Source organism: Phaenicophaeus curvirostris, chromosome 4, assembly GCF_032191515.1.
Source record: "Phaenicophaeus curvirostris isolate KB17595 chromosome 4, BPBGC_Pcur_1.0, whole genome shotgun sequence".
In the NCBI taxonomy this organism is placed as follows: domain Eukaryota; kingdom Metazoa; phylum Chordata; class Aves; order Cuculiformes; family Cuculidae; genus Phaenicophaeus; species Phaenicophaeus curvirostris.
Genome location: NC_091395.1, coordinates 5,543,584 through 5,569,847, shown reverse-complemented (window position 1 = coordinate 5,569,847; position 26,264 = coordinate 5,543,584). Strand labels below are relative to the sequence as shown.

Genomic DNA, 26,264 nt, shown 5'->3' with positions numbered 1-26,264 from the left:
TTGCCAGAAAAACACAAAGTAGAAATATGTCTACCTATCATAACCCTAAATTGTTGAAATACAAATTTATCTGGAAATGGCATTATAGTGTTGTGTTTTCTTGGTGATCTCAAAGTAACGAGACAGTAGAGACAACTTGAATGCTTTAAAATGAAAGAGAATATATTCCTGGAAGAATATGGAACAAATTGCTGTTCTGGCTCCTCCTTTTTGTGCTCTGCCTTGCCTTGTGCGGTCTTTGTGGAGAGTGCATAAGGGTTTATTTAGAACTGTAACCCTCGCTCCTGTGATCATCTCCACAGGGGGGCAGAGGTCGGTCAGTCTGCCTGTCATTTTTGCTGGGTGGGGGTATTCATTTTGAAAAGATCTGAGTAACAGACAGTTTATGTGTTTCTGGGATTTCTTAATGTGGTTATGGTGGCTCGTGCTTCCCTCCTGTCGCTGAGGAGGGGATTTTTCGAAAGTGCTCTGGTGGCCAGACTCTGTTCCTATTAAAGACATCAAGGAGACTGTCCTGGCTGTGATGGGAGTTGATATTGGACAATAATAATCAGTCTTTTAAAAAATCATATAATTTGTGATTTTACAGAGGGCAAGTAGGGAATTGGAAATGAAATATTTGAGGTACAGACAGCGTGTCAGTAGCTGCTAAGAAAACCTGTATTCCTCTGTACTGAGGAGTGGAGGTACCAGTGGGTGTTTGACAGATTTTGTTGCTAGGCAAGAATAGAGGGGAAAGAGAAAACAAGGGTAGAATATATGCTGAGAACATGGATGATTCTCCCAGAGAAGAAAATCACAGTTACTCTATGTTTTGTTACTTACCTACAGGTATTCTTGATTTCAGTATTCTCTTGTCATATTCATGTTATAACTCCCCCATCTGTGACTATGATTTATTCCACAGGATGCTTACACAGCATCATGCATGGTGGAAAAATATTGATGTCATGTATACAACACATAAATAAAGGCTGTTGGTGGGAGAAGTCCACTTAAGTCAACTAGAACAGGTAGAGTATGGAAAAGATCTGAAAGTATTTTGTGTTCCCTGCCAGTCACATCATCCTCGCTATGACATTGTAGCTCTTCTGATTGCCTGCAGATCACACGAGCAGTATTTTACGTGCGGCATCAAATGTAACACGGACACAATATGCGCAAGTAGTGCCTGTCCCCAAGAAGTTAGAAGGAGAGGAAGTAGATCATAGAATAACCAGGTTGGAAGAGACCCACCGGATCATCGAGTCCAACCATTCCTATCAAAACAAGATGTCCTTGAAGCATTCATGGGACAGCATTTATATCCATCTGATACATCAGTGCCCTTTGGATAGTTTCTTTAAGCTTTTTGGATGTTGTTAGCCCCAAGCAGAATTCTTTTCAACAGCTACAAGATGTTATAAGGGCCGTTCAGTACTATCAAATGCTTTTCTAGCAACCTGTGATTAGGACAGTTGAAGAATATTCAGGTGATCAGGCCTCAGGCAGTAACTTATTCTGTGAGCATTGCTTTTAACACCCCATTTATGGCAATCTGGCAGTGGAGTCTGCCAGCCGTAAGGCTTTGCTACCTTTTGAATTGTAGTTAGGAAAGCTGTTAGCTGGAAATCCCTCATATGCTTTTCTGCTTTATCTATTTCAGGAGCTATCTATTTTGGTTCAAATTGGCTTGGACAGTCCCTGTATTCAAGTATTGCTCCTACAGCTATTCTAGAACCATCAGTGTTTGTCCATGGTAGTTTCTCTTTAACACAGTATTACGTTTCTAGCTTATCTGGTTTTGGGGTTTTTTTCTAGCTTCTCTCTCTCTCTAACAATATAAATCTCAGCTGTATCATTCATGTTATTATGGTAGGAAAGTGGGATATTTATCGGTCTATATTGGTTGATTTCCTACTAAAAGGATAAGGGAGGAGTTTTACTTGTTTCAGCTTTGTGCCTACAGATGTTTTTATTAATCAAGTTACTCTTTCAGGAACATTTTTCTGTCTTTGTCTGCCACCCTGAAAGGAAATAAGTGATGCTGAATTTCAGATTTGCGCAGTCACATTTATCTTGTAAAAAGTTTCTGCACTTGATTGGAAGTTGCTGTGACAAATGAGTAAAAGAGGGAGAGATAATTGCTACTTTGCAATAATAAAAAATGGAATTGCAGAGTCAGTGCTACTGGCTAAATAAGCCAAAAGAGAGCCAAAAAAATGTGCTAATGCTGCAGAATTTGGTTCTGGGTGCCAAAATGGAATTTGATCTTCCCCATTGGTATTCTAGTATGGTATTCTAATCCCATCTCATTTCAGAAAGCGCTGTGGCATTTTGATTTATTTTTGATATACAATCTGCATTTCCCTAAGCTAAGCAGAGTTTCTGGGGAATGGTGGAAGGTCCTTGTTGGAGAATGTTGTTCCCAAGTCCCACACTGGTCCTTTGCTTACAAAATGGAGCAGGGCATGCTCTGGCACCTATGTCTCTTTTCATTAGACATTATGGAAGTGAGACATTTCCTTTGGCAGGAAAAAAATGAAATCTGAAATCCATATCTGACCACCTCTAGCCCCAGCTGTTGCTCCTTGCTTAGGCTTGTGGAGCCTGTTGTATCTGACTGAAGCCTGGAGCTGTTTAAGGCAATAGTGGTCAGGATTATCTTCACCACAGCGTGGCTAAGCTGGGAAGTGGAGAATGAGTTTGTCATCTGTCTCCTGGATGGCTTGCTCTGGGGAGTTCCTGGAGTCCCAGCAGGGCTTTAAATCTTACTTGCTTTGGTGACAGCTCTATCTGTTAGCAGTGGTGGCAGTCTCTGGGAAGCATTCCTTCATGCTCGCAGGATCTGGTTCTTCCCTGTGGTTAATTGCATGAAATGATTTAAGTATAAAAGCAGAGTTCAGCAAGGAAACACGCACCTTTTAAAAAAGAACAGAACATTCACTCATTATTTATACTGATCCACTGTGAGAAATCTTAATGAAAAATTGAGAGATGTATCTTAGAACTATGTAGCCCATGGTTTTTGTGGTGACTGGTGGGCATAGCGCATATTTGGGATGGAATTGTTGTGACAGGTGTGACTTGCAAGGCAACAGAGTGACCAGCATTTAGGAATAAAGAGATTTCTGCATCCTTTGACCCTAAACTACTTCACACACTCCCAGGGACTGCAGACCTGGGGCTTACAATAGATGGCTGACAATATTCCCACAGGGAGCATCAAGTAAAGAGGGAGATGGATAATTGTGTTAATGCTATTGGCCCTGAAGTCCAGAGTTGTTACAGACTGTGAAGAAATGCCAAGAAAATAGTTGACCACAACAGATGAGTAGTAGTAACAAGGTGAGATTGCATTGCCCTTTTCACAGTACTGAGCGTGTTTTAAATATTCCAGTCTAAATGATTTTCTAAGGAGTATATGAAAAGTCAGGGAGTCCTTAGGGGTCCGGTAAATGTTAATTCAACCACTTTGTGTGGCTTGTTCAACCCCAGCTAATCTGAGGACAGTCTTCATTTGTTTGTTTTAAAGTTTATGCTTTCTCCCATTTGCTGTTGTCATTTTATTGAATCTATTCAACAAAGAAATACATAAGAGCTATGTGCAACAGGAAGCATTTGTAGGTGGGGTTTGTGTTACAAGTGGGAATGTACCCTGTGGGATATTTGTGACAAGGGATATATGCCAACATACAGAAATAAAGACTATATACCTATGCTCTGAAACTCAGCCAGGTGCTCCTAGTGAAATCCCAGAATACACCTGAAGGAGTGGAACACACTCTGAAAGTGGTGCTACATCATTGTCATGTGTCAGTACTGCTCATGCCTCTCCTCCAAATTCAGTTTTCAAGGAGGCAGGAAACGTGGAGCAACAGTGCACTGAGGAATGCCTTGCCACCTCTCAAGCCACATGGCAAGATTTGTGCTGGAGAACTGATCTGTTTTGTTTCTAATCTTATATATGTAGAGCTGGGAAACACATCCACAGGGTATTACAGAACACAGCATCAAAAGAAAGCCCTGATGTGTTTCTACAAGCTTGCTCTAGGGGATTTTGCAGAAACCATAGCTTCATATCTCAGTGCACATGTTTAAATCAGTATTAAAGACAAACATTTTGCCTAAGATATGATATGGTACAGCAGCAAGATAATTAATTTATTTGGCCCTGGTAAAAGCATTTCATAGCTGTAGTCATCATCTCCAATTATTTGTTACAACGTCTTTGACTTTTTTGAGTATGGTTTATCCAGCAGTGTTTACACAGAAGCTCATTTGTGGAAGTTTTTACTGTTTTTAGAGGTTGTAGATGGTCTGTGTTTAACATACATGCAAATTATTCCAGAAAATGAGGGCAAGACGCACAGATCAAAACTGCCTGTAAACCACTGTTGAGTTCACAACTGGGAGCTGGACTTACGTGGGTTTTAATACTCCAGATTCCTCCCCAATCCTTTTCATTCCCTTTTAGCAATTTCCAGCAAAAATGCATCTTATATCCCTTTGCTGAGACAGACCTAAGCATTCCCTTTTTTGAGCATTCCCTTTTTTGAGACCATTCAAATTCCTTCAGGCAGACACCCAGGAATGTGTAAGTGAAAGTAGGGAATAAAATGAAAAATACGATGGCTGCAAGGGTAATCCTGCATTTGTAACCAATTCCAGGAAATAGAGGCAAATATAAAATGTCTTCCGAGTGTAAAAACTTGATATTTACACGTGATAGATATTTGCACATGCACATATTTGACAAGTAAACATTTGATTTGCACTTCATATATGCGTACTACTAAAAGATAGGTATTCTTCCATCTTGTCTTGCAACAGTTAGTGCTCTGTGGAGATGACAAATGGGTAAATTGCGGATTATCTCATCAGAAAGAGAATTCTTGGATATTTTTCTGCTCCCTCAAGAGAAAATGAAGCATTCTTGTTCCTGCTTTGAACGTCCCGTGAAAGGAAAAGGTAATGTTTGTATAGTGTGTAAGTTCTCATTTTATTGTGGAAAATGATGAGAGCCTTGTTCAATTCTGTAGCTGCCTCTATTCTGCCGGAAAATCCTGGAACCTCCCTTAAATGTTTTCAGAAATTAACCTCATGGCTTAGCTTCCCACATTTCCCTCTGGAGGTCAAATGGCTGCAGGACAGGTCTTTAGGCAGAGAAGGAGGAGGGTTGCCAGAATCACAGCTGTGCATATACCCTGTGCTCATGCGTGCAGAACACTTCAAATGGTACTCAGGATATGCCGGGATTGGTTCAAGTGGACTGAATATATTAATAGCTCCCACCATTGTCCTGAGGATTGCCAGGCTGGGAAAACATCAGATGTAAACCTAATGGGGCTGCGTCTGGTCACTGATCATAATGTGGCCCAGTTTTGAAGGTCAGTCTATCAAATCAAAAAAACTTGTAGGACGAACATCATCTAGAATTGGTTTTATTGTTGGATTTTCTTCCTGTTATTTGTGCTTTCTACCTCTGGACCAAGCAGCAGATAAAGCCTCTCACTACATGAAAGGCACTGAGGTCCAGAGAAGAGCAGTGAAGCTAGTGACGGAGCTGGAACACAAATGTTATGAGGAGCAGCTGGAGGTGATTGAGTCACATTCCCTGGAGGGATTTAAAAGACAGGTAGAGGCAGGTGCTTAGGGATATGATTTAGTAGTGGACAGGTACAGTTGGGCTCTGTGATCTCAAAGGTCTTTTCCAACCTAGTGATTCTATGATTCTGTTCTACGATTCCAAAGGTCTTAACAAGTGTGGAGACTTAACAAGTAAACCTTTCAATATAGCTAATTTATTTATAGACGAGAGATTACCTAGAGGCACAAAGTAGGGAGAACTTCAAAACAGCAAGATTGCTATTTTGCATTTTGTGTGCAGAAAGGAAAAATGAGGCTTTTCCTCAGTCTTGTTTGCCGGCTCAGGGTTAAGAAGGGTTGCTTTTTTCATAAATTCTTCTGTGACCTGAAGAGCCGTGGTGACAAAGATTCTAAGAAGATTGTCCATGGAGTCATTCAGTCCCGAGGGCAATGTTTGTTCTGTCTGTAGCGAAGACTAAGCTATGGGATTTTAACTTAATCCCCCCTATAAAACCAGTGATTCCTCTCTTTAAAACCATCAGTTTCGGGTGTAGTGCCATTGTGTTCCTTCAGAAGTCTTTACAACTGAAACCCTTCCAGAAAGTGAAAATTAAATTTCTTCCTTGAGAAGTACTGAGAGATAAAATCTGCCTCGTTTCCTGTTTATCTTCAAATATCCCACCACTGGATAAAGCATGCCAAATGCACTTTAGCTGGTAATACTTGCATTGTGAACTGTTAAATCAGAGTTTTAATTCATCAGCCTCTGATGAATTCTTTTTCAGTCTGGTCTAGTGGGAGGTGTCCCTGCCCATGGCAGGGAGTTGGAACTGAATGAGCTTTAAGGTCCCTTCCAGCCCAAACAATTCTATTATTCAACGATTCTCTTCTATGCTATGTATGTAATTTTACAAGCAGCTTTGTATATCAGATTAAAAAGCCAAGTTGTGACGATGAAAAATGCATGTGCAATACCTCTCTAAGCAGTTCAGATTTATGATAACTCCAGGCACACTCCTGTTGACTGGTCATTCCTTGTGTTATGTTGTTCCTTGCCTGACATGAAGAGCAAGGTATCTCCCCTGTCCAAACTAGTAGCACTGCAATGACTTTGTAATTAGCAGCAAACATTAGAGTTATTGACTGGTGCTGGAATCCACACCGGAAGGACGGGATGTCATCCAGAGGGACCTGGACAGGCTGTAGAAGTGGGCGTGTGAGAACCTTATGAGGCTCAACAAGGACAAGTGCAAGGTCCTACATCTGGGTCGGGGCAATCCCCATCTTCAGTACACGATGGGGGATGACATGATTGAGAGCTGCCCTGCAGAGAAGGACTTGAGGGTGGTGTTTGATGAGAAGCTTGAGATGAGCTGGCAGTGCGTGCTTACAGCCCAGAAGGCCAACCGTGTCCTGGGCTGCATCAGAAGAAGTGTGGCCAGCAGGTCAAGGGAAGTGATTCTGCCACTCTATTCCTATGTTGTGAGACCTCATCTGGAGTGCTGTGTCCAGTTCTGGAATCCTCAATATAAGAAGAACATGGAGCTATTGGAGCAGGTCCAGAGGAGGGCTACAAGGATGATCAGAGCTGAAGCACTTTGCCTGTGAGGACAGGCTAAGAGAGCTGGGCTTGTTCAGCCTGGAGAAGAGAAGGCTCCGAGGAGATCTTGTAGTGACCTTCCAGAACCTGAAAGGGGCTTCATTGTGTAAGAAATGTCATGAAGGTGAGGTTCTCCTTCCAGCATGTTTCTGGCTTGAAACGATGCGGCAGAAGTGGAAGTGTGAGCTAGTGTTACAAAATGAGTCAAAGAATGGTAAAAGATTCAGTTACTGAAGCTGACATAGAGTTGCAGGAAAGTGAAAATGTTTGGGTTTTTTTTTCTCCAAGCTGAAAAATTTGTGGGATTATCTAAAAATATTCTTCTAGTTGTGATTTTGTGAAGGACGTGTAAAGCAGATAAATTAATCCTCAAAATAATTAACGAATACAGTGCTTCAGCAGGCACAACAATGGGAGAAAGAGACTGTTTTTCTATGACAATGGTACTCCTGAAATACAGTAAGTGCTGTTGCAAGATTTTCGTATTCGGTAGTTATTAGCATTTCTGAAGTGGCTGCAGCAACTGACTTAGCTCTAATGTAATGTACTCTTTGAAATGACAGTGTTTTGTAATCCTGTTCTTTGGTGATGAATATTTGCACATTTTCTTGGACTCGCTCCAGTAATTTACAAGGAGATGGTTTGTAGAGTGTGGAAAACCCCAGAAAATGTCTTGGCTGGGTTTACGCAGACAAATAAACTTCAATTCAAAGATAGGATACACGCTATTCCTGGTTTGAACACTGCACCTTCAGCACATGTGACCTTGCTGTTTGATGATCTGGCACAATGCCACAGCATAATTCAATCATCCACTCAAACCCGTGATTCTTTCATGTGGAAAACAATAAAAAGCGTATGGCATCAATTATACTTCACTATTTCTCCGAGATTTCAAGCGCTAGAAATAAAAAACACTGTCTGAAGACTTTGAATTTCCATTAACCGGAAACAGTTGGTATAAATTATTTTTACTGAAACTGCTCTACCAGTCCTGGATAATAAAAGAAAAAAATAACACTGGCATTTGATTGACTTCATAGGTGCAAAATATGTCGTGCTCAGAGGGAGCATAAAATTCGGGGTCGGGCAGTGGAATCATTTTATTGAGTATCATATTTGTCATGGAGAAGCTTGGAAGAATGAGTTTCCTGTTACCTTTTCTAGGGCATCTCTATGGAGCACGGTGATTTGCGTGATCAAATATACTGGATAATGATCTTGATGAATAGCTACAGTAAAAGGAGGTAAGAAGGGAGGCTTCTAGAGTAGTAAGACTTTTGGAAGAAATCAGAGCCAAGCTGTTCAAAGAAACAATTTTACTTGCAATGTATTTCTAAAGCGTGGCTTGGATCTGAGTTTTAGACGTTTCAGAGCTGTGTGTATTTTGGTGCCTTGCTCTCCCAGTGAGCGCTTTCATTGCAACTGACCGTACAGAAGTCAGTCACTATGCAAAGAGAGTGCTTTTGTTTCTTTGTTCTGTGGTTCAAGATAGAATTACTCTGCAGAATCTGGAGTAGTTATGATGTGGCAACATCTCCAGTCATTTACGATCAAACTTATATTACACTGGGTTTGTCTTAATGCCTAACGTTTGTCTTTATTGCTTACTGCCACATTTGGTAAATAGCATTTTTTCTCTAATTTCTGTAATGGCAGCAACTCTATAAAAGTAGTAGTGTGTACTCAAACAGAAACTTAAATTGAGCTGGGAGTAGCTCTCAGATAGAAACTAAGCACAATGCATGTGGTGTTATTATCGTGAAGGAAAAAGCAAGTCAATGAAGCGCTCTTTAACCAGAAACTAAAATAGGAAAGCAAGTTAACTTCTCAGCTTCTAGATATTGTACATGAGGAAGGGACTCTTGTCTGTGTCAAATATCACTTGAATCAGTAGAATTGCTCGTGCAAGTAAATACTGCCTAGCGTTAGGAGATTATGTGCTCACAGATTTACAGTGTAGGTTTATTACTTACTTCTTTCTATTTTTATTCTGGAACTGGGAGCAGAAATTGGCCTTCAAACTTGGTGTAAGTCTCATTGAATGCATTAATAGAGAAGGTGAATAAGTCAGTAAGCGAGAATGACTGAAATTCAGAAACAGGTGTAGAAGTGCAAAATGGTGAAAACAGCAGTGATGAGAAAAGAAACAAGGTTGCACTGGAACTACAGCAAATTCCTCACTTTCACAGGTATCGGTCACCAGGCAGAATTTACTGACAGACAAAAAGCTTCAGCCCATGTCCTGTTTTCCCTTGATGCTGGCTGAAAGTCCAGCCCATTATCTGAGGTTTATCATCACTAAGGGTTGGCGCTTGGCTGCCCAAATGCACGAGTTTGGCCTGATGTTGCCTCCAGGAGACTGTGATTTGAATAGTGACAAAGCAAGCACCTTCCTGGTGAATCCTTCTGCAGCTCATTCCCTTTTAGGCTGTGAAGAAGACATCAGACCTTGACAAAATGGGACTTCTAGGGCTGCGCCCATAGTGTGACTTTGTTCTTTAGTGCTGGTTGTTTAAAGCTGGCTGTGTAGTTGCTCCCAACACTTACACCTGAAGTAAATTCAGGCAATACCCATCTGAATTATGATCCTGAGGTCCTGAGCCTGCTTGCCCAACCAGTTATTTCTGAACATCCCCAAGAACTGAAAGGACACGGATTACTCACCTGGGAGCAGAGGTCCTGCTCTGTACTGTCCTTTATTTGGGTTGGTTAACCCGCACAGCCACCTCGGTCACCAGGCAGGGTGGTTGTGCTTTCACTTAAGTGGGCAGTCATAAAGGTCTAAAGACTCTCCATCTTCCCTCTTCTGCAAGATGTGGGACAGTGGTCTGAGGGGAAAAGTGAGTTTTCTCTTTGAGGTATTTGGTGATAGAGCAATTTCCTAAAATTATGTGTAAATTACACCTATTTTCTGCAAATAGTACTGATGGCCCAATATACAAAGGTGTTTGGCAGCACAACCAGATATAGTGGTATTAAGAAAGTCATAACTGCTTTGGAAAACATGAGGATTTCTCTTCATGAGATAGAATCCGAGAGTTATACTGCCATGTTTTTTCCAGGCCTCTTTCATTAGAGATACTGATGACTGTTACTACAGATATCCTGCAGAGTATTCAGTTCTGCTGGAAGGAGGGTGAAAACAACATGCCAGAAGCTATGCAAGAGAGATGATGCACATTGTTCTAATTTTATGAGGCTGTAGATCTTGGGAAAAGGAGAGATTTATAATGCCACTCCCTACAATAATTAAGAAAGTGTGTGTCTGATTTATGTATCTGTTGTGGGGGGATGGGGTAGTTTACTGAAAATATCACAGCAAACAATCTCTGAAAAAAAAAAAAATCTGCGCAATCTGTGTTTCCTCAAGATACCTTGTGAAACTCCACTAGTCATGAGGCAAAAGTTTATTCTTGAAGTTGAAAAATTGCTTGCTTAGTTTTGGTAGTCAGCCATTGGTTTTTTTTTGTTTACAGCAAGTTGAAGCTAGCTAGAAATACACATTGTGTTCAGTGAGGAGCACCCCTCGTAAGCCATCAGCTTAATGTTTTGTAAATCACAGAATCACTAGAATAAAAGACCTTTGAGACCATCAAGTCCAACCATACCTGCCCAGTACTAAATCATATCCCTAAGCACTTCATATACTTGTCTTTTAAATCTCTCCAGGGATGGGGACTCAACCACCTCCTTGGGCAGCCTCTGCCAGTGCCTAAGAACCCTTTCGATGAAGAAATTTTTCCTAATGTCTAATCTGACCCTACCCTGGTGCAACTTGAGGCCATTCCCATTCATCCTATTGCTCGTCACTTAGGAGAACAGACCCAACACCCACCCTTGCTACAACCTCTTTTCAGGGAATTGTAGAGAGCAATGAGGTCTCCCATCAGTCTCCTTTTCACCAGGCTAAATATCCCAGGTCCTTCAGCTGCTCTTTATAAGATTTGTTCTCCAGCCCCTTCACCACCTTCATTGCCCTCCTCTGGACACGCTTGCGTTCTGAATGAGGACAGAAATTAGGTTGTGTTTCTTTACTCCAAACTAAGCATTGGCGTGATTCAGCAGGTCAAAGAATGGAAGAGAAGGTTGGAGAAGGCAGGCCTGAGAAATAGAAACGAGTGGGAAGGGAATATACTGCATGAAAAACAGGCTCCCTTGAAACATTTAAATCCTACAGACCTACTGGTTTGTCCATATGTAGGTGCCAGCCTGGCCACTGATGTAGGTTACCTTTTGTATACAACATGTTTATTTGACGATCATAGCAAAATTCCATCTTTACTGTGAGTAACCTTGGGCTTTCTCTGTCACCAGGTGTGGTCACCCACCAGGGGAGTGAAGACATGAAACCAGATGGACTCTAAAGATGTCATTTTTATGATGATGTACTTTTGTAAGCATGGCTCTGCGTTGCTTCTTGAGGCCTTTCTTCTCTTCCCTTGATCTCAGTATTTCATTCAAATTTGTGCTCTCATAAAGGTACCAGAAAAAAAAATGGACTTGTGCGTGTGGTCATCTTCCTGGTAGCGCACAGAGAACATTACTAGGTATTCAAGACAGACTTGGGACTCTTGAATTCTTATATTAAGATTGCAACCAAAGACGTGCTTTTTGGTTTTTTAATCACCTTTCTGTTTCCAAGGTTGATGTAATTGTTCACCAAATGACAGCTGCAACACACTGTTCTGAAGTACGGTTTATATATCGCTGTGTCAAATGCACATGTTCTCTGCCGTACTGAAACACTAAGAGCTTGTCTTGTCCAAGCCTCAGCAGTCCAGCTCTTCTCACAATCATGCAGATAAGGAAAGATAGCGGTTAGACATGTTTTGCAGAAAGCAATCAGTTATCAGGAAGAAGCTTTTGTTACGGGATCCCAGGTCAGCCGTGGTGCGTGCAAGGACAAGGCCTCCCTCCTGTACACCTTGTAACTGGGATGTATGCACACCTGCACACAGCTCTGGGTGTGAAACAAAGACTCCAAGAACCGGTAAGTACACGTTTTGCTGCTTTTACTGAATTGCAAACAAGCTTTTTGGTTCTTGGCGGTATTTTTTTCCCCTCTTTCTAAGTAAGTTTCCTTTAAGAGTTTCAAGGGGCCAACACCTTTTCTAAGCTTGTACTCATGTGTATCCTGAGATACCAGAAGGAACTTTTTGTGGCCCGGGGGAGAGATAAGAATACTGTGCCAGTAGGATGACTGTGTGACTTCTTCTTCGAGAGACAAAATACTAAGTAGGGTGGGACCTGGGGGTTGTCAGTGCTGTATGGATGGGCACTTCTGGGAAGGAGGGAAAAGACATCTCTCATCAGATAGTCTGATCAAAACAAGCCTGTCTTATTTATTTTCTTTTATGTATCAGTCAAAACTGTATTTGGATGGCTTGAGTTAAATTCTGGTTTTTAGCTGGAACAGGACAGCTAAATCCTTGCGTCCTATGAATTGCCACCACTGTCCTGAAATCAAGAAAGCTTTGTTGATTTACGTTATCTGTTACATATTCATAAGTAGAATAAAGTATTATGAAATGCGTGTTGTAGATGTCCAGATCCAAAACTTTTCAAGCTAGTTCTTTAGCTTCTTTGGGCGCTTTCAGTATCCTGAGAAGTGCAGTAGAAGAAAACATCTCATTAATTAAAATGAACATAGCATTCCACGTGTTTCTGATCAGGCTGTTTGCTCTACCACAGTAATCCTAAGGAATACTGGCTTCATAGATATATTGTAAACATAATTCAGTATAGCTCCTGTTTTGAAGGATTGTTTATGCCTAATCTTGCACAGAGAAGGCGTAGGATACGAGTAAACAAGTAGTGTTTAAACTGAGGTTCTATACTGAGTCCAACTGTGGTAATTGGAAGGGAGAAGATTTACGCTAGACATTAGGAAGAAATTCTTCACAATGAGGGTAGGGAGGCACTGGCCTAGGTTGCCCAGGGAAGCTGTGGATGCCTCATCCCTGGAGGCATTCATGGCCAGGTTGGATGGGGCTTGGAGCAACCTGATTCAATGGGAGGTGTCCCTGCCCATGGCAGGGGTTGGAACTGGATGGGCTTTAAGGCCCCTTCCAACCCAACCCATTCTATGATTCTACCAATGATATAAGAAGATGCAAACCGCTAGACGTGAGTTTCTCAGCTTTATAGGTTTTACTCAATAAGACAAAAGCATCATACCAAATTGATGGATTGATTGACGCATCTCAAAGCTCAAACCTTCCTACCATAGCACTGCTTTGGCCAGAAGCTCAGAGGAGCAGGCTTTGAGGAAAGTGTTTATAAGAGGCAGTGACCCCACCCCCCCCGCCAGATCAGAACTTGGGGGAAACCAGGAGCTGCTGGCCTTGAACTAAATGAATGTAATTGGTCTCGTCTTGGGAGGAAGAACTGTTTTCGCTGGCATGTTTTCTCCTTAACTTGGCAAAGAGCAGTATGTTATGGTAAAAACTTGGAAGACAGTAGGCTGTCTGTGGGCTGTTGCCCATCTTTCATATGATCCATCTTCCATACCGCAGCATTTTTTTCTTCACAAGATAGCAGGGTTTCAAATAGGATTTTTTTCTGATATTAAAATGGTTCCATATTTTCTCCCCAGAACAAGTTACCTCTTGAGCCAAGAAAGCTTCATTTTGGGTGTGTGGAGCCAGACACACATTGCTTTTGGCTGTGTTTGCCAGGATTTGGTTTTTATATTTCTGTCTCACTCTTTTGCCTCCAATTGCAGCTTTTCCTATTTTTACATTTGTATGCGAAAGGTACTCTGGGTCTTTAGCTGATATCTTGCACCTTAGGCAGTTTTATAATAGCCCAAAAAGAGGCTTCTTGGCGTAACAGATCATCCTAACAATGTTGCCAGAGCTGACCTGCCAGTGACAGCTACACAGGAGGTCTTTGTATCTTTATAGGTTTAGCCATAACTTCAGAGCACATTTGTTTCCCTGCTCCTAAGAGAAAGGGATGTGGGTTATGATGTCTGGTCACTGATGCTCTCTTCTGAAAGATTCTCGGGAGTATGTGAAGTCAAGAGAAGTATGGGCATTTGTGGAGAGGAATAGTGTGAGAAGTGTTGTGAAAGGATGGAAGCAGAGTGTTGGAGAAGGCTTTGGTTTAACATGCTAATGAGTCAAGAATTTGCAATTTTAACCTCTTTTTATTCCCCAGATTGAAAAGTAGAGGTTTAACTTTCAATTAAAACAAAAACTGTGAGCATCATCTACATCCAAGAGGAGACATTGTGTTGGAGAACAGGACTCAGCCTTTCAGGCCACTAAGCATCTGCTGTGCCCACAGAGATAGTAAAGGATGCATGACCACATCTCTTATTGAGGGAATTGTAGAATCGTAGAAAGGTTTGGGTTGGAAGGGACCTTAAAGCCCATCCAGTTCCAAACCCCCTGCCATGGGCAGGGACATCTCCCACCAGACCAGGCTGCTCAAGGCCCCATCCAGCCTGGCCTGGAATGCTTCCAGGGATGGGGTATCCATGACTTCTCTGGGCAACCTGGGCCAGGGTCTCACCACCCTCATCATGAAGAATTTCTTCCTAGTGTCTAATCTAAATCTTCCTCCTTCCAATTTAAAGCATGGATCACCTGCTCCTTAGAATGCAAAGCTGAGGTGAATATTGAAGAAATGGCATGGAAAAAAGCAATCAAAAAATTGCTTCTGGGGACCTTCTAAAATGAAGGCTAATCCTAATCCCAGTGTGACAAAACAAGTCCTTCTGGCGGGTTTCTTAAACTGCACTCTTTTATCCAACAGTAGAAATGGCAGAGGAGGAGACCTTAGGGGAGAACGAGAGTTTTGGGATAGTCCACCATGCCAAGACTGCAGTGCTTGATCCAGCTGATTTACAGCTGTTATCTCTCTCGCTCTCTTGTAGTTGATGACTAGGTTTCATTTTAGGCATCTGTATTTAGTTGTTCTAAGGCTCTGTTGAGGGAAAAGCATCTGCCCCAATAACAGGTCTCCAAGGAATGCTGGTGGTGTGAAACACTGTATTTATTGAACAAATTAGTACTGTGACAGAGTGAATCAATGCTGAGTATAAAAACATGTAGTTTTTGGAAAGTATATGCTACACTAAGTACCAAGATGATATGGTGCCTCTCTGCACCCTCTTTTTATCTTGAATATTACAATCATATCTGTTAGTTGTTGCATTTAGAAACTGACAGGGGGAGAACATATTGTACTGGGTATCATGATTGTCTCAAGCCAGCCGCCACAAAACACAAACGTATTTACAGATTAAAAAGCAGGGGGAAATAGCTCTTAAAATATGTTGGCAACAATAAATTCCACTCCCTGGTTTCAAAATGCAGTTAATTGCATTTAAGAATGGCAGAGTGACCCATGCTCGTCATTGAATGATAAATGGGAGGGATGTGAGCTCCTGAAACGTATACCACGGTGTGACAAAACGCACCTGTACCACTGTTAGATGAAAACAGAGAAGCTTTCTAAGAGCTGAATCTGAAAATGCCACTTTTGAAAGTCAATGGGACAATAGTAATAAAAATGCCATTATCATTTGAATCAAATCAGGGCCCTACACAAAAAGTGATAGATTTATTAGACTCTCAGGTTTTCATCCTTATCTGTATAAAGTAATTCCAGACTCAAAAATGGCAAATACAGTTCAGTGTTAATTGTAAACAGATATGGTAAGCTGGAACAATTCATTGAAAATTATACCTGTGTTGAATTATATGCTTTTTATGTTATGTGCCATGTTACAGAAAGAAAAAGACATAATTAGATCTATACTTTTAGACTTAAGTATCTTCTACAAATGAAAATGCACTCACAGAATGACACGGCATGATTTATTCCTGTGCAGAACTGCTCATGCGGGTATAAGCACAGTTACCCAAGGATCTGAACTATCTGAACAGTTTGATGTGCCTCTATGTACACTTTATCTCTGAATTTCAACTGCAGACCCAAAAATGCAGGCTCAGACTGGTGCAAAACATAGGTGCCAATTATTCTGCAAATGAGACGGCTGAGCTGAAGGCAGATTTAAGTAATAGAATGGTTGGCATCCACCTTCTGTCCTCTTGTATGTCACTTGGTTTAGACTCTCAGCTCTTCAGAGTAGAAAGAAATCAGTACCAATTCATAGTCAGTGTTCAGTGTGTACCTCAAAAAGACCAGTAGGTAAAGCCTGAAGAATCCAGACAGTAATATGGTGCAAGCAACTGCTCTAGCTCCTCCTGCTTTATTTTTTAACATGTAACCTGTGTTTGTTCCTGGAAGATAAGATCTGGGTTCAATTACATCCTTGGACAACCCATGCAAAATACGAAATTGCAGGAAGGGGGGTACTACAGGGAGAAGAATATTCAGGTGAATTTCCTTTTGTATATTTGGAGAAGCGTAGGACTTAAATTTCTCTGAAACATAAGCTGACTTTTTTCCCCTCCACGGAGAATCTGTGAGCAATTGATATGCAGAAGTAATAAATAATATAGCCTGGAGAGAGGAGGCTGAGAGGTGACCTTATCACTGTCTACAACTGCCTGAAAGGAGGTTGTAGTGTGGTGGGTGTTGGTCTCTTCTCCCAAATGATTGGTGGTAGGATGAGAGGAAATGTCCTCAAGTTGCACCAGGGCAGGTTCAGATTAGTTATTAGGAAAAAATTCTTCACTGAAAGGTTTATCAAGCACTGGTAGAGGCTGCCTGGGAAGGTGGTTGAGTCCCCTTCCCTGGGATTATTGAAAAGATGGGTAGATTAGGTTCTCACAGGTATGGTTTAGTAGTGGACAGGTATGGTTGGACTCAATGGTCTCAAAGGTCCTTTCCAACCCAGGAATTCTGTGATTCTGTATGCAGGTGTTTAGTGCACAGTATTTCAGAGCATATGGCACTTGTGCTCATGTCTCATGTTTGAAAAGCTGTTCAAAAAATGAATTTAAATGAGAGTTCTTGAACATACCTTTATCACTCTGAAAAATGTGTTTTCCAAAATGCTCGGGGAATAAAGTGCCTGTGAGTACCTGATACGCTGCAGAACCGTCCCAGCTGGTGGGCGAAACTCCTGGGTAGCCAGGACAGGCAAGCACAGAAATCTTCCTGCCTTCTTAGATGTGCAAAAGGCATCTGTGTTATGCCCAGGAATCTCTTTCGCTCAGCAAGAGCAAAGTTACGGTGTCAGCCTGCAGCCTGAAGTGATACAGATTTGGCCTGCCAGGTCTTCAGCCCTTTCTTGTGTTAGAGTTTTGCCAGGAAAAATTATAAACAGTTTCAGCCAGAGAAGCATGTGTTCTATGCAAATGAAAGCAAATAGTTCTGGTGTTCATCATCTCGCTTGTCACTGAGCAAAACAAAGCTTTTGAAGCTCATTCAGAAATGTCCATCACGTCCAAATGCAAGCTGTGCTGGCTCTGCTCACCTGTATAGTGTTATTCTCATATGCACACATAAATAGGATGGCCTTGACTCGAGATCTAACAAATATATCCTGATTTAGTGGAAGTCAGTTGGAAAATGGTATTGAATCCAGACTTCTTGGTTTGTTTTGAAAATAACTTGCTGGATGTATGCACCAAATCTTTGGAAACTTCAGTGGTCATTAATGGAAAACTGCCCTTACAGTATGTAATAACAAGCCATGCTTTTAGCTCTGAGGCTTCCTGGCTCTGGTACAACTCCCCCGTCTACTGCTTTTATCATCTTCAGTATCCTGGGCTGCACCAAAAGAAGCCTGGTCAGCTACTCCTCTCTTGTGAGATCCCACCTGGAGTCCCATGTCCAGTTCTGGAATCCTCAACATAAGAAGGATATGCAGGGGGAATGGCTTTAATTTGAAAGGGGGAAGATTTAAGTTAGACACTAGGAAGAAATTCTTCATGATGAGGGTGGTGAGGCCCTGGAACAGGTTGCCCAGAGAAGTTGCCTGAGCAGCTTGATCTGGTGGGAGGTGTCCCTGCCTATGGATGACCTTCAAGGTCCCTTTTTGATATACGAAACAAACACAATTTAAAAAGCAAGAGATGTTCTTTCTGAAGATTGTAGAGATTTATGTCTCCGTTTCTTTTTGTCTTTAGGAAGCCTGAAGCATTTAGTAGCTTTAAATAGCAATGCTTAGTGTCTGTCACCGTACCTGTCACTATCTCATTGTTAGGGTTTGTATGTTTGGTTAGTAACACTTGCTCATTCGCCTGATGAGCACCATGCTTTAATTTCATTTAATAAGTATATTTCAGAGTCAGAATGATCTTCATCAACCAGAATAATTTAACTTCACAAGTAGAATTAATTAAGGTGAAGACTGTCAAATGAAATGTGAAAAATAATCAGTGGTTCTCATTAAGGGATAATAGCAAGATTTTTATGTTTATTGGTTTTGTTTTGGTTCCAGCATCAAATTTTAAGAACTGTTACATGTTGGGAGCGTTCGTTTTAATACATTTGATCTCATCTGGCACCATGCAAATAAATAAAACCCTTTAGCCTTCTTTTGACAACCAGTAATTAAGAGTCCAAACTAAATACTGAAAAAAGAGCTTTAAGAATAGGTAGCTAATTTTGGCATACATCAGGAGCTTGATGAAATATGGAACACTTGAAAGATCAGCTGAAGCCGTCTCTGTTAGACTTAATGACTGTTTCCAAGAACTGACTCAATCCTGATAGAATTTTGGCGAGATTTGAGAAAGCAAATAAAGGAAGGGCTGTTAAGAGGAAAGAAAAAGGAAGACCTGGGGAACTGTAGTCATCAAAGAGTTGACTAATTTCAGTTCCCATTCAGAATGTTCTACTTGGGGAATCTAACTGTCACTGTTGCTGTGTTAAGGTCTTTTCTTGTTCTCTGTGCATCGAAGTACTACACTCAGAGTTGCGCAGCTCATGGCCTTGTACCAGTACTACAGCATCTACCTTGGTATCTAGACCTGTTAACTAAGGTCTAGTGGAATATGAGTAGGCAGCAAACTTGTGTAACTGTAACATAGATGTCAGTTGGATTGGTTTTTCAGGTAGAGACCTAAGGATGCTTTTAAGATCTTCTTTGATCTACTTTGACAGGAATGGTTGGACATGATGATCCGGTGGGTCTCTTCCAACCTGATTATTCTATGATTCTACTTCCTTAATGACTTGGAGCGCAACCAGTGGGAATGGTGGTGTAAACAATTGGTGGAGCAAGTCCAGATGGGGATGGGTTTGAAATGACTCAGACTGTGAAGGTGAGGATGGTGGATAAATTAGTGAAATGGTCTTAAAGAGATGCATGAAACTCAATGCACAAATGCATTATGACAGTGGAGAAGTAGAAATACAATGCATGAATGTAAAAAAGGAACTGTGTAAGCTGGAGAAGGGTGGAAAGGAAGTTTTAATGGGTGAAAAAAAAGAGTCAAGCAAGTGATGCTGTTGAAAAAAAAAGTATTTAATTCTGGAGAGTGCTAATAAATACGTGATTTGTCAGAAGATACCTGTAACTGTGCCCAGTGGTGCTAGAAGCTTAGTGAGAAGATGGTGTGTTTGCACATTTAAGGTAGAGGAGTTAGAACTCACGTGAGTGACAGGGTAATAAGGGGATTAGAAGAACTGGAGGGTTTTGATTTGTTGTATAGAGAATAAGACTTGGTCCAACTTTTCACTTGTGATAAATCTGGATGTAAAGAAGACTGGTGCTGACTGATACCACGTGTCCCCAAAGAAGAGGGCAAGAAGTGGTTTGCAAGAAAAAGGCATTTTTATGTCAGGAAGAGCTGGTCTCCTGAAACAAACAGGTGTTGAAGGGGGCTATGGAGTCCCTTCCTTTGGAGATTTGTAAGAACAAAGTGTACAACGGTCTCCCGGTGCTGTTGGGATGCGCTTCCCCTGACTGGGGAAACGGCTTGGCACCTTCTCTCTGCTGGCATGCCTGCTTTCTTCCAAGGGTGAGCAGAGCATGGAGGAAGGCAGAAGGCACTCGTTAGGAGTGCACTTGCTTTACGGTATTGCCTCAGCCAAGAAGTCAAAGTCAGGCCCAAAACACTCCAATGCAATAAAAATTAAATAATAGTCATAAGATAAAAGGAAATGTAGGTTAAAACACAGATGGATGTTGGACTACTACAGACATTGGGGACTGTTACATAATTTTGCCAATACAAAACATTGGCTGTGTTTCAAATCAGGAAAATGATTCCTTCTTGAATGTGCAGTGTCTACATGATGGCAGCATCATTTGCTTTCTGGATTTCCCTTATGTTACATTTCTAGGATTGTGGTAAACAATAGGTTCATCATAAACTGTTCAAAGAACATGAGCTTTGTGGAGGTTGGAGACATCATCCCGACTGCCTACGATTAAATCCAAGAAATAGAACTTTCCAACTCAGTATTGGGCGGTGAGCCCAATGAAGTAATTTTCCTTTGATTATGAAGCCAGTCCTTCATGTATGAATAGATGTGATGACTGAGTGCTGTGGGGTTGCTTTTCAGTTTATGGATTTTGTTCTGACTTGAGGCTATACAGTATGTTACGCTACCCATCGGATTTGGCTATGGAGTCAAGCTTGAAGAACGCTGTTCTTCTCTTGCCAACTTTTTCAACCTACATTCACTCAGCTTACAACATCTTGTCAGCTCTACTGAAAAGAGCCAAATAAGATTTACCAGAATGTTTCTTCCCCTCTCCCTTGCAAAATATAGTGCATTTCTTCAATCCGATTAGGCAGAAGTTCTCGTGGTACGTGGCCAACAGCTTTGTTAATATCTCTTGTGTTCAGAAGAGGCAGCCTGCTCCTGTTAACCATTGAGTGCTGAAGAGAAGCCAGGAAGAAAACTATTCTTTCTTGTGGAGTTACGGGAATGTTCTGTTCATAATACATCTAGGTTATTATGGGCTTTAGCAAGCTAAACACAGAGGGAGATGTAATTTCCACCATTATGCTGTGGCTAAGAGAAACGGTGCACCCAAAGATCACGGAATGAAGGACTACTGAACTGCACAGGAGGAAGGAAGAGTTAGGAATAGCATCCTCCAAAGGCATTCGTGCAACACTTGGCATCATTGTCTGATACAATCTGAGAAGAACGCTCTTCAGAAGCGTGCTCAGGATGGCCCATAAAATTTTACAGGAAGAGCATGTTTCAAGGTGAGGTTGCTCTGAGCACCCGGCCGGCAACAGGACAGCGACACCAACAAGGGAAATGACCAAGAACAGTAGAGGTGAACCTGGCATCTGTGTTTACAGAAAAACTGACTATAATTAGCTTTCCACACCTTAGGTATCTCAGCATACCTGTGGAGGATTATGGATCATGTGAAGCTAGCTCTACCAGAATTCCACCAATTAACCCCTGGCCCTTTATCTTGATCAGTGTTACGTACGTTGTACGCTCTTCAGAGACAGGGTATTTTAAATTCTCTAGTAAAGGAAAGCAAATCACAGCTCTCCCCACCTTTTGCTGTTCCCTATTCTGAGAACCCATCGCATAATGGTTTTGCTGTCGTGCATTTTAGCATGACAAAGTACTCACTGGTTAATTTTATGTAAGTGTAAATACTTAGATTCCAGTGTGCTGAGTGAGTTGATGGCACAGCAGAGGCTGCATCTGTCTACGCTGGCCATGCCAGCGATGAACAGAAGAACAGGGAGTGGTGAAAGAGCAGGACAATAATTGTGCTGTAATGAGAACAGGATCATCACGCAGACCTAGACCATTATTACAGTTCTAAAATTGGGGACATCATCATAATAAAAGCCTCCTGTTCAAACTTAATGTAGATTCTCCTAGAAGAGCTGCAGGTGCTGTTGCCTGGATAGATCTTCAGGAGTTGGATTTATCATTTATCTGCCTTACCTGCTAGCCACAACAACACGTGTGGCTGAGCAGGCTTTTGTGCTGTGGCCAGACAACACTACAACTCATCTTCTTTTCTTCTTTTCTACCTTCTTTTCTCTCTCTGCCTCTTTTCCCTCCTCCCAGTCTCAGTTGTGCTTTTCTTTCAGGGTCAGCTGCCAAATTTTCTGCTTCTCTCCTGTTGGGCGTTCCGCTTGGAAATTGCCAGAGCTCCCTTTTCTTCTAAGTGTTTGCTTTTCTTTTTTTCTCCTCGTCTCTAGCCTTTCCTCTTCCATTTCCCACTACATCCTTTTTGTGTCTCCCCTTTTTTCCCTCTATTGCAATTTTCTGCAGCTTTTGCCTACAAGTTCCTGTGATTTGTTAGTCTAAGTGTGACGTTTCCTTTTGCTTTGACTCATGTAGGTTGTCTTTCAGAGCAAATGTCAGTGCAGTAACAAGTATTATGCCTCCATATAAAAACCTCGAGAGATTTATATCCTATAAAAGTGAAGAGGTGTGAATTAATTTGAATATTTTCAAACTACGTTTGCTCAAAATTATTTTTTTTTCCATCAACTTCATAAATTATAGTGAAGAGCTATTGGTAGAGGAAAGCAATTATTTTAGGAGTTAAGTTTTCTGCAGTATTTTACATTGGGCTGCTTTTCAGAAATGAGTAGGGGGCTTTGAAGTGTTCTGTTAAGCTGAGAGCATGAGAAATCACGTCCTCTCTGTAAACGCCGAGATATGTGTATTTTTAATACACATGTACGCTATTATCAAAACGCTCTCTATCAGTTGTTGAAAATAACTTTCTCCATATTTGAGTAATGTTTTGTATTCATTTATTTATTCAGGATGAGGAATAGCAGGAACATGAGAGATTTTCCTGGGAACCCATCCAAGAAGTGCTGGTGTAGGCTTTCTAGTTAATCAGTTTGTCAAAAGGAGCACTTTTTCCAGCGTGCAACATTATTCACTTAATTTTTCATTAGACCTTTTCATCTAAGTACTATTAAGGCAAGGAGCTGTGATGTGGAAATGTAATTTATGCTAGATCACTTGAAAATCCTGGCTTTTCATCTGCGCAGCAGCAAGCTGAACTATAGGCCCTGCGCGTTGCTAAACCAGGCTGAGCAATGGTAGTTGAGCTGCACAGAACACCACACACATACAGCAGTCTTCCTTAAAGCTTGTGCTCTGTTCTTATATCGTGAGTGTTACTCATAAAGGATTTGAAGTCCCCAAGCATATGTGTCCGCTTCCACCATTAAAGTGGATTCAGGTGCTTGGCATGGGTGTCTCCAGGCAGACTTCTCTTAAATAATTGATAGCTGCAGTCCTGCTGCCCATGATTCTCTGTCTGGTTGTGCTCACGTTGTGTTTACAGGGCTGGCTGACAGAACACATGGTAAGGCTCTCACACTTTCTTATATTCATGTGATCTATTTTCTTCTTTTCAGGTAAAAAATTATGCCAAATTAGTTTTCTTACACCTCCTGTGAAAGGAGAAATTCATGCGTCAACCACAGCTGTCCTGAAAGTGTTGTAAAACCTTGAATGGTGTGAGGCATTGGGATTTGATTGCCGGAAGATGCCAAATGAAAGGAGGAGAGTGCCACCTTAGACGTTAACCTTTCAAATAGTTAACTGTGAGGAAATGTGTTGTATTTTGATTTACCTGTTTTCTTAAGAGATAGTTATAGTGCTCCTATGTGGTGTTGCACTTGAAATCATTACAGGCAAAAGGCAACGTACCACATGAGTTGAACCAAGAATTTACCATTAGTCTAGTTAATATTTTATTACTTCAGTCAAATTTACCTAATTAATTCAAAGTAGCCATATAAAGGATGCGGTAAAGTTGTTATAGAACGAAGCCTTCCCATTATCTACTCCTTTGCTCTGGAGTTGTATTCAACTTCCCTCTGGGTGCTCAGGGCATTGGTTTTGGTCTTCCTCAATAAAAGGGGGTGGTTATAAAGACATATCAGCATACTGAGGACAGAGAGGTTTATTATTCTGGAATCCTCAGCATAGGAAGGCCATAGATATGTTAGAACAAGCCTAGAGGAGGCCATGAAGATGACCAGCGGGTTGGAGCATGTCTGCTGTGAGAGAGTTGAACTTGTTCAGACTGGAGGAGAGAATGGTCTGGCGAGACCTTATAGTGACCTTCCAGCACCTGAAGGGGCTACAAGAAAGCTGAGGAAGTCCTTTTTCCAAGGGTGTGGAGTGATAGGATGAGGGGGAATGGCTTTAAATTGGAAGGGGGAAGATATAGGTTAGGAAGAAATTCTTCACAGTGAGGGTGGGGAGGCACTGGCCCAGGTTGCCCTGGGAAGCTGTGGCTGCCCCCTCCCTGGCGGTGTTCAAGGCCAGGTTGGATGGGGCTTTGAGCAGCCTAGGTCTGGTGAGAGGTGTCCATGCCCACGGCAGGGAGGTAGAACTGATCTTTGAGGTTCCTTCCAACCCAATCCATTCTATGATTCTATTATTTGTTACACAGTAACTACTGATTTGTCCCCTGGGTCCTTCTTTTCATACTTTATAAATAGGTATGAAATTTGGCATTTGCTTTGGGCACAGACTCTATAGTACATGAGACCAGACTTAAACTTGTAGACATGATAGGTGCCAGCAAGGCAAAACGTTGCACTAGCTTGGCTGAGGTCAACTTTAAACAAGGCCTTAATGTTCTCATTCTGTACAATTAATATTGGGTTTTGGTGGCTGTTGCTATGTTATTGACTCTGGTTTCTCGATAAAGTTTGTTGCGTTTGAAAACTAAACTGTTCCAGGACTTTCAAATGGAATTAACCATTTTGTATTACAGCTGTGTTAAGTACCGTGTTGTGCTTTTCGGTTGCAGTTGCAGCAGAGGAGTTGCAAGTAATGTTTTATGTCAAAAATGAATCGCTGCTCTGTGTATTGGAGCTGCTTCTAAAAAAAAAAAAGGTAATTTCTCCCTCTTAAACTTTTTACTAATTTCATTGACAATTTTCAAAATTCCTTTGGAAATTCTCTGCTGCAGCTCTGAAATTTCGAGGACAAAACATTTAGAGACTGAAATTTATGTGAAAATTATTTGTGATGACTAAGTATTTCCCAAACAGCAGCATATTTTTGCTCAATCTGCATATTTTTGTTCAATATATTTTGTTCAATCACAGTTCAATCTGCATATTTTCAGAAGTTATGAAAACTTAAATCAAAGGAGAGGACTAATGTTAGATCAGCCTTATGTTTGTTGTAGTTGAACCTCCCCTTATGGAGCTCTTGTGAAGAATCTGGGAGAACCCATTGTTTTAAACAAGGAGTTTTGAAGACTAAAAGCACGTATGACGTAGTTTGCTTTCATGCGCTTGGAACTACTTGGATGATTTTGAAACTGTCTTGTGCTTGAAAGCTTAAAAAATGCTGCTTATGTCAGGATGCTGCACACCTGTAACCCCCATTGAGTTCAGTGATTTGCAGTCTTGGTTTCATCCTGGACCAGCTCTTCAGTGAGCTCGGTGTCATCTCTTTAACTAGAGGAAGCACGCGTTGCCTACTAGTAAGGTTGTTTATCTCTTTACATCTCTGCTACCTCAATCCATGTAATGGTCTAAAGCAGTAAGTCGTTTGACCACACAGTTAAGGGCAGCTTTACTTCACGACAAGGTGTTTCATAATTTCATGAATTCTGTACGCCTCTGGCACTATGACCTAAGTGTTGTGTGCCAGCATTGTTTAAATTTTAAAAAATTGAGTTCCTTTATGCATTGTGAAAGCAGAAAATAACAGAACAGTAGTTTGCTCTGTATTTTTTTTCTTTATTTGCATACCATTATTAACTCTGGATCACTTATTCTCTTCAAAGCTAGCTTAGAGTTTTCAGTTGTGTAATTCTTAGTATGCTAAAGGCTATTGTGTTAACAATAACCTAGTGTATGCATTCAGAAATTGTCCAGTAGGTACAGTTTACTTTCACTGGTTATTATTTCAGGCATGTTTACAAAGAGGAGAAAAAAGAAATTGGTTTTGTTTATAGTTGGTTCAGATCTGCTCGGTTCTGCCAGCAAATTGGAGCATGTGCTTTGGAAAAGCGAAAACCTGGAGACCCCAGAGCTTGATTTTGCCACAGTCTTGAAGGCCAGAGAGCTAGAAAAGCCATTCTTCAGTCCTTATGTGATCATTTTATATCCTGAAGTAAGTAAAGTTGTAATTATCTAGTTACTTTATTTTGCCTGAGTAATATGATCACCTTTTGAAACAGTGACTGCGTGCATGGACCAGTATTGATGAATTTCCTTCAGTTAGGGGGACAGCA

The 26,264-nt window shown here is 41.3% G+C and overlaps 2 protein-coding genes across 5 annotated transcripts in view; one reads left to right on the top strand and one right to left on the bottom strand.

Annotated features, from left to right (window-relative positions):
• PRDM5 (PR/SET domain 5) overlaps positions 1–8,386 on the top strand; it is a 112,885-nt gene extending 104,499 nt beyond the window's left edge. For 2 of the 4 annotated variants that reach the window (XR_011337299.1, XR_011337298.1), the window contains exons 17-19: positions 832–1,013; positions 4,813–4,950; positions 8,212–8,385. The gene's annotated coding sequence lies outside the window, so the exon portion shown is untranslated. Of the gene's footprint in view, positions 1–831; positions 1,014–4,812; positions 4,951–8,211 lie in introns of all 4 variants that reach the window. The other 2 variants (XR_011337297.1, XR_011337296.1) reach the window with 2 other exon arrangements.
• RPL7L1 (ribosomal protein L7 like 1) overlaps positions 1–26,264 on the bottom strand; it is a 304,157-nt gene that overhangs the window by 85,664 nt on the left and 192,229 nt on the right. The gene's annotated exons all lie outside the window — the stretch shown is intronic.